This window comes from Numenius arquata, chromosome 8 (assembly GCF_964106895.1).
Source record: "Numenius arquata chromosome 8, bNumArq3.hap1.1, whole genome shotgun sequence".
Classification (NCBI taxonomy): domain Eukaryota; kingdom Metazoa; phylum Chordata; class Aves; order Charadriiformes; family Scolopacidae; genus Numenius; species Numenius arquata.
Genome location: NC_133583.1, coordinates 29,308,486 through 29,322,570, shown reverse-complemented (window position 1 = coordinate 29,322,570; position 14,085 = coordinate 29,308,486). Strand labels below are relative to the sequence as shown.

Sequence of the window (14,085 nt, the reverse complement as noted above, 5' to 3'; positions counted from 1 at the left end):
ATCTACAGATAAGAACTGGCAGGGGTATGTACTAGCAGGGGAAAAGCTATAAAGCTGAAGGCAGATGTCGACATAAGAACAAAAGGATATGAATTGTCCAAGCATAAGCTGGAAATTGGATGGAGGCATCTAAACAGAGCAATGAGGATCTTAGAAGATTTCCTAGGAGGAGGAGTAGTGGGTGAACTTGATGCACTATGAAAGGGATTATATAATGATTATACAGAAATACTGTTTGTGGCAAAAGGAGATGGAATTTGATGGGCAGAGAGGTCCATTTTGAACAAAATTTCCTCTTTTTTCCTGGGTGCACAACAACAGCTATAGAACTAGGCTACACTTGAGGACTATCAGCACTTTATTGACTTTGCAAAATGGGTAGATAGTTAAGCCAAGTGAAAGTGTTATCATGACTCCGGCCTACGTACTGGATAAATCAGCTTATAATTAGGTTATAATTGGAAACAGTGTTACACAAATCAAAGTGGTTTGCATGTTAATGGGCATGGAATTCAGGACAACATTTCATTAAAATCAATAATAAATTCAGTATTTAATTTTAATATTGGTAATGTTTCTGTAAAACCTTATAGTTTGAAATTTCAGACTGCTTTTTCATGCTGGTTTTGTGTATGGGGAATGCATAAAAAAGGTGATTTCTCCCAGGTCACTCCAGGAGAGGTATGTAAGGGTGAGCCACAGGACCTTTCAACATTGGATTTTTAGGTGGAAGACGTCCTATAGAAACTGTGTGCAATGAATGGTGGGCATCAATGTTAGCATGCAGTTGGTCAGGGCCTGCTGGTAAGCCTCATGGGATATTTTGTGGTTAACATGACCGAAGCTGAGCAGAAAATGTTTTTCTTCAGCTGCCCTTTGGTTAGAGTTGAGCAGACAGGTTAACTCAGTCCAATTTGTTCCAATCGCCTCTCTTCCCGTTTTCAGTTTTTCCTTTGACTATTCGAGTGCCCATCTTTTGTTTCTGCTAATGCTCAGAGGAGGTTTTAATTTCACATGAAAGAGCCTATTGATGTGTAATGCCAGGGATTTGCACTGGCATTGCTGGCATTTTCAACTCTATTTTGGCTGCCTGTATGTATTTGGAAATTAGGATATTAAAAAAAAAGGGGAGACCATTCATCATAATGCTTAGCATTATGTGTCTCTTCTAAATGTTCAAAGCACTGTCCAGACATCACCTAAATAATCTCATGATCTTTCCAGGGAATGTAAACAGAGTTTATCTCCTTCTCTGACATTGAAGTATGTTGCTTGAGGCCAGCAGCGGAAGAGACTCCCCTTCTCTTGTCACTGTCTTCCTTCTAAAATCGTTGGTACAAATACATCCCTTCAAGGTCAGTATGGATCGCAGGATGAACAAGGAAGGGATGCTAGGGGAGAAGGCAAGGTGCAAGCAACTCAAGAGATAAGAGTTCTGTGTGGGGGTACGTGTGTGGTAGATTAAACACTTTAATACATATAAAACACTGCTAATTCATGCTGAGCAAGCCTCCTTTTTGATGCCTTTCTTAATCAGGAGGTGAGTTAAAAGGAAATGAAGTAGACTTGTGTCTTCCCTTCACTGAATGACCAACTATGTAAGATGTTTATGATACACAGCTGCAGACAGCAAGAAGAGGCAGCCAAGAGAGGAGGTGTACTCAACCCATTGTCCAAAAGTGAGGGCAATATTTCATTGTTTTTCAATGAGAAAACCAGAGAAACCAACTTTATGGCACAGATGCATTATTTTTATATTTTACTGCAAGTGCTGTGTCCCACAAAACTGATTTGGATTCCTTCTACCAGCAAACTTTGAGGAGTTTGTATTTATTTACTTTTTAAGATTGAGGAACAGGCATGCCACTCAATTTAACATCTGTGCATGAAAATTGTGAAAAGAATGCACCTTGACAGTAGAATTTGGTAATGAATAGGGTCCTGAGTCTACCTTGGAAGTAACACTACATCATTTCTGCTCTTAAAGCACTAACTCATCAGCTCCTGCAATAGAGAACAGTGGAGAACGTGCCTTTAGGCACCAGGATTTTTGTGCCAGAAAGCTTTATCAAAAGGTGGTCACAGGTCAAGCAATTTTTTATTCCTCTCCCTCACCTCCTTCACTTTCCAAAGAACAGCACATGGGGGGAACTATTCATACAGGGAAGACATTCTCGTTATAAAATTCTTGGGAGCAAAAATATTTTTGAGGCAGGCTATACAAAAGATGTGTTTAATTAAGGATTGAAGCTAAACTTCTTTTCTTCTTCTTAAAATGGAGATTTCTGACATTGTATCTGGATGAAAAACATTTCTAATAATTTCAGTTAAAAATGGGGATGCAATGTGGTAAGTGTGTGCCACCTGATGAGACTACAACTCAAAGTAGCTTGGCTAGTAGAAAGGTATTGGTTTTCAACCTATGCGTTTGAGATAGAGTCAACCTGTTCATTTCCTAAGTTTACCCAGGTTTGAATTTTCAGGTGAATTTGGATTGAAGATGTTGAAACAGTTGACTGGAACAGTTGCCAAGCCTTCCAGATCGACTCCACTTTGTCATTGGGGTGCTTTTGACCTGTCTCACTTCTGTGTGCCCCCAAACAGTGCTGTTTGCTGATCCTGGTTTGCGTATAAGGCTCAGGAGATATTGGTGTTGGTTCAGTGCTGTGACTAGTCTATGGTGTTCTCTGAAAGTTTTGGGTTGTTTGTTTTTTTTTTTTCATTTTCTCTTGACTTATTTGTCTTTTCTTTTCTCATGGACGTTCACTGTTTTTCTCTCCTATGAGAGATGAACTAATAGTCAAATATGTGGCAGATTTAAACCTTCCTGCTGCTTGGATAGTGCCTATCTCATTTTTCTTTGAGCAACATTAAAAATTAATTTTAATTCCACAGAAGTAATACAAAAAGTCACTGGATTGCCTCTCTTTAAAACTGCTTCTCTCTACTTCTCTTCCTCCCCCCATGACTTTCTTTTCAAAGCATAATAAATTCCTTTCCTTGTTCTGGGTGCTTTCATCCACTTGCAAAATTCACTAATGAATCCTTTGTATAAGTATTAGCCTGATCTTTCAAGCAATAAATGGGAATAGAAAAAAATGACAAAGCCGGAATTCAGGTTTCTGTATTTCATGCAAAACAGTTAATAACATAATATTTAAAGCACAGCATTTTCCCGCATCTGCTTTGTTGTTACTTTCAGTGTTGCCTATCAGCTCTTTGAAGCCACAGCTTCGTGTTAAGCCGTTGGCAGATGTGCCAGCAGGAGGTTCAGACAGGAGGGAGGTGTAATGTAACACAAGATGAAGTAATGGCTCGTTTTTAACCATTTAACCATCTCAAAACCTTTGCCTACACTGATCGCCTCCTTTGGGCGAGGAAGTTTCCAGCTCGTCTGCTGCCTTGGGTCCTTCCGTGCAAGCCACACAGGGTAAACACGTTTCCCACTTGCATAGATTTTAAAATGTAAGATTTGATGAAATAAAACTTTACTTACCAGATGGATACTACAACAGGATCCTGTTATACAGATGGTATAGTGTTGTAATAGTTACAAAATTTCTAGTCGCAGCAAGAATTACAGAAAAATTTGTAAAAGGCGGCTTCTTCCGGAAACCTCAGAAAGGGCCTTACATTCAGCGAGTTGGCCATTCTCTCAAAATCAGTGCCTCGGCACTTAATCATTTTGATAATCCTTTTAGAAATAAAACAATAACTACAAAACCTACTTCCCCTTTAGGAAGTTTTTTGATAAATTACTTCTTTTAATCCCTAGAAAGCGCTTTTTCCCTGCCTGAGGTACGGGAAATGGAGTCCCTTCTAAATAATAACATCATCTGTGTGTTTAATGTTCTGCTGTAAAAGCAGCAGCTATAAGTTAGAGAAAGAACCTAGTTCCCAAGAGAAAGCTGGATATCCAGGGCTAATATATGTTCTCCTGTGGTCTCTCAGCCATTAGTACCAATGTCTGCCTAAATACAGATCAGATATGTCTAGGCGTGCAACCATTTGTAGCACACGTATAGGCCAGAGATGGGAAACATAAATAAAAGATGGAACAGCAAAGTGGAGGAATGCACAGAAGAAATACAGTTTTCCCTGTAAATATTGCCTGTTGATATATAGTTGCTTCTCCTTCAGAAAATAATGAGAAGACTGGGTTTCTTCTGCAATACAAGAGGCTTATAGAATTACTTTGTAAAATATTTCCCAGTCACTTGCTGAAAGAGCCTAAATTGTACCAGTGAATTTCCTGGCTATTGAAAGGCAAATTTCTTTTACAGGTTCCTCAAGGAGAATAACTTTCAGATGTTCTCGTTATTTAAATCAAGTTAGAGTTTAAAACAAAACAAAAAAACCTGAAAACAACAACAAGAAATCCCACTTGAGAGCAGCATAAACACACTTGTTTAGTTCCTCAGAGTTATTTTATACAAAAGATAGACACAATAGAAGATAGCGGGGTTTGTTTTTCAGCAGCTTTTGCACAGTTGCTGAATGTTGCATTCCCTGCTTCCCTGGGTATGCCATGAAGGAGCAGTTCCCAGAGAGCGTTCAGTTCCTGTTTGGCCTCTATTTCATTAATGCTTATGTACAAACATACTGACATGCAAAACAATAGACCTCCGTACAGTGCACTAACACACACAGGCATACGTGCTGCCAGCATATTGTTTTCTATGTGGCAGGAAACGATTTCTAAGCTCACTTTGCAGTTAGCTGGGAAGAAATGAACAGTTATATATTCCTCTGCTGCAAACCGTATCCCTAGGTGGAGTCAGGAAGACATTTCTTACTTGTTTAATTGGACAAGTTCATCACTGGGCATGGGGATTTTGGGGGCAACGGTAGGACCTTGCTGATTCTAGTATTGGCTACTAAAAGAAATAGACTTTCTAATAGGATTGAGGGCTGACCCATTTCCATCTTTTGGCAGCCTATGTTCCCACCTGTTAACACCTTCGCACTTGAGGAAGAACTGGAGTCACAGCAGCCAGATTCCCCTCTGGTTTCCACCCAGGGGTGTAAGTGCAGCTTTTCATGCAGTAGTATTCTCTCTCTCCATAGTATTCTCTCTCGCTCTTTTTTTTTTTTTTTTTTTTTTTTTGTACAGAAGTTAAATTCAGAGTTGTGTAACTGTCATTCTGTCTTTGAGCCATTAAAGGCTAAAGTTTCACAGATTAATTAGTCTGGTCCACTTTTGCTAGGACTGATGTAGTTGCTTTCTCTGTGCAAACAGCACAAGTTTCTTCACAAACGTTGGGATGTCGATCTGTTTTTTGTAGAGGCCTGGTGTCTCTGTTGAACTTCCACCAATTTGCCCGTGCTAAAGGGCTTGTGCAATGGGAAGATACTGGCTGCTTTGAGAGCTTCCCACGCCTCACTCCTTCTACTTAAAGGACAGATCCCCACTGCTATATGAGAAAAACAATAAAGTAAAATAAAGGACTGGATAACCCCCTAAACTTTCTTGCGGGTGTTGGGTGTAGTGACGAATGAAACCCTTTCATCGTGCTCCAGGTGTCTTCCTACAAGTGGAAAAGCTCTTACAGCCCCATAACTCATTGGCTCTTCCTGAGTTCCTAGGAGCTGCACTTTGAGTTCAGCTCAGTGCTGATGCTACCTTCCAACCAGCAGGAGAAAGGCTTTGTCTTTCTGTCCTTCATAACAGAGTTTAGAACTCGGTTCGTTCTATCTCTATTTGATCACTGTTCAAGAAGATTTTAAAAACCTCATAGAACTTTTCCAGAACTGGGGATGGGGGAGGAAAGAGAGGACTGTGTTGACTCCCAATGTCTCCGCTAACAAGAGAGTGGTCAGTCAGGTTTGTAAGCAAGCTGGTGCTTGGTGTATAAGAGCAGTTCTGCTGCCTGTTGTATGTGGCCACTGCACCATGGGAGACTGTGTTTGAGAAATGCAAGAGACAACGAAATCTTGAGGGCTTTGAAAGAACAATGTGGTTAGTTAACTCTGTGAAAGCAGTGGGAAAAACTCCCTCCCGAGAGACAGGTAGGAGGTTATTAGGAGTCTTTCCATCGCTACGTTAGACTTGCCCAAGGCAGCAGTGCCTAAGGACCAGCAGCCCTGTGGAGAGGTGACTCTACCTCATCAGCTGGCCAGCATTTGGCATCCTTGTTAGTATTCACAGCACACTGCCAGATAGAGAAAGATGGCAGAAACCTCTTGGTGCTGAGAAGGCCAGTTTTGGTAGAAGGACCCCCCCTTTTCTCCTCTCCTCTGCCTCCATTCCTCATTCTCCTCCATTAACCCCATTCCTGGTTGGTTCGTTCATCTCAGAGTGGATGTACAGTAGCATTAATGTGGAGAAAGTCTGTGTTTCAGCTTGACCTGCTGTGTCCATGGTACAACTTTATCATCTGGAGCTATCAGGCTAGTACCTTCTAACAGGAGATCTGAAGTAATTAAGGGGTGTGTGTTTGTGTAAGAGTTGAATTTTGAGCCCATCTTCCTATAAAACTAAGTTAAATTCTTCAAATAGCATCCAACCTCAGGCAAAATAGCTCTAACTGCAGAGTGAGCTTAAAAGGATGGAGAAGCACAAACAGAAGCTGGAGAGAGGAAATTTCTCTGTTAAGTCCCCCCATGTTTGCCCTTAATGTTTTTTGTCTCATGTTTTAATGACCTGGCACAAATGGGAAGAAAAAATACGCTAGGCGTGTTGATAATCACGGAAAGCAGAATCGTGTCCTTTCTGCATAGAGAGCTCATGATGTAGATATAAATGAGAAATTCATCTCGTTTTGGAATGGAAAGCATTTTTGAACTTTTGGGGACACACACAATTCTTTATCTTCCTTAATACTCGTAATGCTGCTTGGAGTATAGAAGTGCAGATAATCTAACAGTCTTTATTAGCTGCTGGTGATGGGTTCTTTGTTTTCACAGTCACTTGAATTTCGGCGAGTTTCTCTTCTGTTTGTTTAAGCAAGAACTATTTGCTACTTCACAATATTTCTAGATGTGCAGTATTTTTCAGTGGACAGCTTGCTTTGATTTTGTAAAGAGACACAAACCAAATTTCGACCTTAGCAGTGGCGTAGGCAGGCTGTGAAAGGATACATCCCCAGGGATAGTTTTGGGAAACATTCTGCCTACGGACGAGAAGAGACAGCAAGAACACTTCTAGGGGAGCGAAACAGGAGCAAAGCTGCTCCGGTAATGGAATAGCATTAACATTTTCTGAGGCTGCAGTCTGGAAAGCTGCATGACCCCTTGCAAACTGAGAAGGTTTGCTCTTATTCCACTTGCGTTTCACACCAACAGAAGTTTTCACTGACTGTTGAGGCGGGTACTTGTATAAGAGGAGGAGTGGGCTGAGCGGCAAGGAATTGGATGTACCGAGTTCTGTTTTAACGATGATCTGCAAATTGTGACTTTGGCAAGTTCTTTGAGTGGTTTTTTTTTGTTCAGTATCTTCAGGAATAAAATGTGCTTTGAGATCTCTAAATGAAACAAGTTATATAATTGATAAAATTTCTGGAGAGAGAGAGACAATGGAGGCTATTGTAATGGAAATGTATCATCTGGAAGCTGTGAAACTGTTGGGAAATGAAACAAGCGGTGCACCTTAATCCAAGCAAATTGCATAGCAAGTCTGTCTTCTCTTGCGTTTAATGAAGTGAACCTTTTTAATCATTATTTTCATTTTTGTGTAACTAGGTTCAAAAAGTGACTAAAACACCTCTCCTGGCAAATAAAACCTAAAATGCATACGGTAAAAGTGGGCGAGTTGGGACTTCTTGCCAGAAACTTGCATAATTCCAGTGTATGAACACCGAATGGCCGGGCTCACGGAATTTGGTACTGTATTTGGAGATCATCAGAGTATGAGCATTCTTGGGCCTATAGCTTTCACTTGGGCTGTTTGCAAAAAAGTCTAGATTCCAGCTTAACTTTATATTCAGAGTACTATTTGATGATATGAAGTGGAAAAACAAACTATGCAATTCAACAGGTAATGAATCAATCACTGTTAAAGTAGAAAAGTTGAAGTTACCTTGGAGGTGTTCCTGGAGAAGGCTGAGTTTGGCGTTTGGCAAAAATATAGGAAAAAGGCTTGGGGACAGGAGAGAGGTGGTATGTTGGCACAAACTACCTTTTCCTGTTCTTTTGGTTCCTGGAATCTTCATCTAAGAATAAAGGCATAATTGTCATTGAAACACAGAATAATCTACCCTGGAAGGGACCTCTGGAGTCCATCTAGGTCCAACCTCCTGCTCAAAGAAGATCCAATTAGATCTGCTTGCTCCAGGCCTCTTTCAGTCTGGGTCTGATTATCTCCAGTAATGGGGATTTCACACACTCTGGACATTTTTGACCACCTTCATTGTGAAAAATACTTCGTTTGTACATGACTGGAATTTCCTATGTTCCAACTTGTGTCTGTTGCCTCTTGCCATATCGCTCTGCACTTCCAAGAAAGTCTGGCTTTATCGTCTCTGCGCTTTCCCATGAGGTCACTGTAGACATTTCCCTTAGACTTCTTCTTGTAAGGCTGAACAAACCTCTCCTCATGTGTCATGGGTTCTATTTAGGGGAATGTGGTATCTGGAAACTCAGTGCTGAATTATTTCATTGGTATTTGCTTGGAGATATAAGACTGTAGACTTTGGGTTTGAGGTACCTTGAAAATACTAATTAAAATTTCAAGTTGCTTTTGCCATCCTCAGCAAAGCAGTAAGAACCTCTGTCACAAAGGGGTTAAAGATCTTGCCCAGGGTCTGGGGCTGAGACCAGTATGCAGAAATCTTGAAATTAAGCCGGTATCCTGTAGTCTGCCCTAGGAAATGCTTCACAAAATAAGCTTTTAATAGAAGCGGTCACTTGTTTTTACAGTGTTGGATCAGTTTTTAGGTCTGTCCTTACCAAAAAGACGGCTATGTAGATTGATAAGATTAACAGTAAATCACATACTAATGCTTTGCAAAGAAAATAATCTTTCTTAGGCCATCAAAGCTGCAGAAGTACATGACACACAGAGGCCGACTCTAGGAAAACACTGGGGTACCAGCTGCGGCCGGCGAACACGTACCTTGTTAACTTGAACATATCCTTTGGCTAGAGCAGCTTGATGCTCCCACTTTGACAAAGCAGCACTGTATCCGTTCTTGATCAGCGTGCACCGTGAAAAGAAATGCTATGTTGTGTAATAAGCTTTTGTAACAAGATGAGCCATGCAAAATTCAGAAGCTTTATAGATTTAACAGCCTCTGTGGGTATTAAAGTGGGTTGACTGACAAAGCAGAGGAACAAAAGACAGCTCTGAGTGGAATTATTAAAGGTTGAACAATGGGGTTACATACCATTGGATTTAGTGCACAGTAGATGGGTATGAGTCACTGTTTTCAGATTTATTTAGATTTGTATTGCATAAGGGAGATATCTGGGTAATAAAGAGGAAAGTTATATGGTTGTAATTATTCATACTTAATATCTAATCCCAGTGATGCTTAAGTCATATGGCAGGCTGTTGCTCTTGCCAGGTTAACTCTTGCAGTAGAAATCTGTAAGGTAATTCCTGAGAGTCTTTGAGAATAAAAGATAGTCTTTCTTCAGAAAAGGGCATGCTGTTTACTCTGTGCCCATTGTGTTTAACCTGATGAGTTCATAGTAAGGCATAGTGTTCATGTTTCTTGCATTAAAGTTGAAAATGCCTTAAATTTTCTAATTGGCAGAATGCCTTAAATATTCTAACTAGAACTAACTAGAAGTGGAGAACTGAGAACAACAACTTTTTTTTCCTTTTTTTTTCCTTTCTTTCTTTCTTTTTTCTTTTTCTTTTTTTTTTTTTTTGTTGTTGTTGTTATTAAATGTTACTGTGTCTGTGCAAGGAAAACTCTCTCATATGAACGCAATCTCCTGCCGTTGATTCTGGGTGGGTGGGGAATATTTCCTCCTGGTCTCTCATGTATACTGGGTAAAACCTATGCTATAGAAATTCTCCTTTTGCTGAAATGGTTGGACTCCACAGGTTTGAGTTGTGTGTTCATGCCTTGCCTTCCAGTCCAGGTGTCCACAATATATGACACTTGTCTTGTTCAGGCTCTATAGATTTGTTTCAAAAGGAACTTCACAAGGGATGAATCTGAAGCTTGGATATTGGGCTTATATTCATAATTGGTGAGTCAGAAAGTAATCAAATGTCCTTTTCTGGTTTAGTCATAAACATACCCATATCTATGCCAAGACTCTTTTTTACATGAATCTTTTTTTCACTCCTTTCATTACCTGTCAGTATTCTTATTATCTTTTTTCCTAAAGAAAAAAAAGATCCCTTCAGTCCAGTAGTTCTGCATCTGGCAATATGCAAGAGCAATCTGTGGATTTTTTTGGTGTTCAGATCCATCTGTTTCTTGTAAGTTGGGGCATAAACTTTAAAAAAATTATTCCAGAAATTACCTGGAGAACTAAAAAGTCCATCTGCCAACTGAGTGACCAGCTCAGAGCTGAGTTTAGTACCCACTCATACTTAACTGGGACCAGCTGGTTGGCTTTCTGCATATTTTGTGGGGTTTTTGTTTGGTTGGTTTTTTTACTAATTTTTCCAAGGTACATAGTTTTTATTTAAATAAGTAATTTTTCCAAGGTTGTGATCTTTCTTGAAGCCTTCCTCTGCACTTGTTTTCATTTGGAACATTTTTTTTTCTAAGCTTATAGGATCAAAATTCTGTGCAAGTGAAGTTTCACAGTATCAGTACGATGGTACTAGTACTTCTGTGGTTTTAATGGAAAGCTGCTTCTGACATACCAACGGCTGGATTACATAGAATCATAGAACACCAGTTCGGAAGGGACCTCAAGAATCATCTGGTCCAACCTTTCTTGGCAAAAGCGCAGTCTAGACAAGATGGCCCAGCCCCCTGTCCAGCCAGATCTTAAAAGTGTCCAATGTTGGGGAATCTACCACTTCCTTAGGGAGATTATTCCAATAATTGTTCTCGTTTTTCATCATTTTTCATTCCAATAATTATTCTCTGATTGTTCTCATTGTGAAAAATTGTCCTCTTGCTTTTTTTCTTTCAATTGCATCACATTAGCAATTTATAGGCATCTTATTTCAGTTGAATACATTTGAATATACATTTTTTTTACTTCTTTCTAATTTCCAGATGGAAATTTATACCTGCATTTTTTTTAACTCCTCCTCAAGTGTGTGTGCGTGACTTTGTACTGTGAAATGTAATTTCATTTTCACTATAACATCCTGAACCATCCAGTTCTTTCTGGAGATACTCTGATCCTCTTCAATCCTATAAATATACTGCATCTTTGCTCCATCTATGTCATCACTCTATTCCTAACTGAGGCAAAATGTTCATTTACTTTTGGGGGCTATATCTATATCACATTTAACCTCAGTTTCATCCTTATTGGACAGTAGAAGGTGATTCTCGATCTTTTAAAAGGAACTGCTTCACCTTTTCAGGGAAAAAACAAACATATGAATGCAGTTCATGCGGTATTTTTGCACTAACAACCAGCTAAAAATCAGCCTAAATGGTTCCATTTGTTCTTCTGTTTTTCTCTGGTTTATTTGTTTGTTTGCTTACAAGTGTGGGACTATATATGTAAGTTTGTTTTCCTGTGTAGCCATTTTAAGACTACCTGCTGATATCCTGGGGACCACTGATGGACCACAGGTTGAGAAGCGGTGATAGAATAGGTCAGTATTTCCTTTAGCAAATGTTTTCATATGTTTATTTTTATGGCTTTTTATTGTAAAACTTTTATTTTAAATCTTTAATTTTCATTTTATCCACAAGGTCTAACTCAACCTCACCTAAGAGATTTGTAATTTACCGTACATCTGGTCTCCAAGACATGTTTATTGTCCCTGTTCCTTTTCCTTTACGCTTCCATCTAATATTATGCAGTATTTTGCTCCTTTGATTAAAATAAACCCTAAGCTTTGCACATGTTAAAGCTCCTAACCTTATCAGATTCTGATTTCAGTATGCGGTGCGTGTACGAAACTAGATGTTGAGAAAGATAGAACACAAAAATGTGTTGTACATAAAACTAATTGTAAAGAGATATGAATTAGTCATGTGGAAACATCTGCCTTGCTGCTGTTGCAAGACAGGCTTTTGTGGAGTAAGGTTTGCTTTTGGTTTATTAAATGTATACACCCAGCAGTCAAGAAAATAATACTTTACCCAGCGCAGAAGACCACCCGCCTGATGACACCAGCAGCTTTGTATATGGCCACCCCTTATTTCCTTTTTAACAGTTTTCCTATTCATTTTTGTTACTATTTATGTAAGAAAAGAAGATATTGTGCATGGGGAGTGGATGTACAAAACCCACAAGAAAGCTCAAGAATCCAAAAACTATAGCATCAACACATCATCTTATTTCATAAAATGTGAAAAGGCAGTAATAGAAACCGAATGCCTTTCTCAGTGGGTTGTGTTTGGTCTAGGCAACACACGCACAAGCAGACTGCACGTTGACTCGCTCTGTCTTAGACAGCTTTAGTGTCTTTCAGGCTGATTCTGTAGAGACATCCGCAAAGTTGAGATATTCCAGATCAGCCAGTCATTAAATACTCCATGAAGACCGTGCCTCAGCAGAAGCTTTACACAGTGTTTAGGTTTTGATGCAAAACATGCCCCTCTGGAGCTAGGCTGAATTTTTGGATTCCTTTTCTGCTTGCTAGGGAAACAGTCATGAGATATTCCTTGCTTTCTATAGCAAGTAGGTAAGGATTTGTGCATTTATGAATATAGATCTATTAAGAGTCTGATACTTTGCAATTTTTATAATGATTGTGTATCAATGGAGAAATGTTAATTGGAGAAGTTAATGTAAAAAAGCTGGCCATGGCTTGCTTTTCCTATGGACATCATGTTTTTGAATTGTCTCCTAAGTGAAAATATTACTTTCATATCCCTTTCTAGGTCTATAGATGCACTTTTTGGGAGGTCAATGAATGCTAAGCTGATTTATAAGAATGAATATTTTGTGTTGAAAAACACTTAAACTGAGTAAACACAAGGCATAAATCCAAAACAGCTTCTCTAAGGAGCTGAGTGACTGTTTCTCACAGTTCTTACATTAATACTCAGCATTACAGAAAGCTTTGTGCCTTTAAATGACGTAAGAGATCGTCTATCAATTAAGTGTGTGTTATTACAGTTGTAGTGCAAGATCTTAAACTTTAAAATACAGAGTCTCAGGACTACTGTTTATGAGCACATTTGGCTGGATTAAAACCGGACATTACAGCCTTTGATTTATCTGCTAGGGAAATATGAGACAATCAACGGAAATGAACATTCTCTATTGCTTTCTGCTGCAGGTGCCTTCAAGATGACCTGGAAGGACTGTGTCTCCGAGAGGAAGCGGCTGCACTTGTGTCCCATGATTTATCAATTGTAAATATGCAAGGAACGAGTAAGAGATGCAAATATTAAAGTTGTTTTAAAATTTGTGATTGCTTTTTTGCATTTTTTTCTTAGCTGGATGGGGGAGGGTTTTTTTGTAGGACTGGCTTTTTTCGAACCACATAGATGCTCCCAGGGTGGGTGGTCTTCACAGTTTTGACTAAAAATATAGTTAATGGCAGTCAGAAGGGTTTTGTGGAAGGTAGGTTTTGTTAAACAACATAATGTCCTTTTTTGGTAGAACAATGGGATTAGTTGACTTAATGTCATATGTCATTGTAATTGAGAAAACCTGCTCTGGGCAGAATAAAGAGGTTGAATATTAGATCAACTAAAACCTGCCTTACTTAGAGTGTTTGACTATAATCAAGGCAGTGAGCAAGGCAGGGTCCCTTGGATCACGTTTCTTTCCTGCATTCTGCTATCACCTGCTGATACCATCAAAATTCAAATGCATCTCTACAGTCCCTACCCTGAGCAAAGACCTGGGTAGGGTTTCCTCAAATTCTGGTGGGGCCCTCAATGATGACAACAACTCAAAACCAAAAAACCTGGTGCCTAGTCGATCACTTAGCTCTTCCACCAAACCCAAGCAGTCAGGTGTTGCCGGCCTGAACTGTTGGTACTTCTTCAGACCTAAAGGGTCTCTGTTAATGTCTGCTGTAGGATGAACAGGAGC

The 14,085-nt window shown here is 39.5% G+C and overlaps 1 long non-coding RNA gene across 1 annotated transcript in view; it reads left to right on the top strand.

Moving 5' to 3' along the window:
- The window catches only part of LOC141467696 (uncharacterized), a 92,916-nt gene extending 79,463 nt beyond the window's left edge, over positions 1 to 13,453 (top strand). The window contains exon 8 of the long non-coding RNA XR_012463333.1: positions 13,322 to 13,453. This is a non-coding gene — a long non-coding RNA (uncharacterized lncRNA). The remainder of the gene's footprint in view (positions 1 to 13,321) is intronic.
- Positions 13,454 to 14,085: the final 632 nt, after the last annotated feature.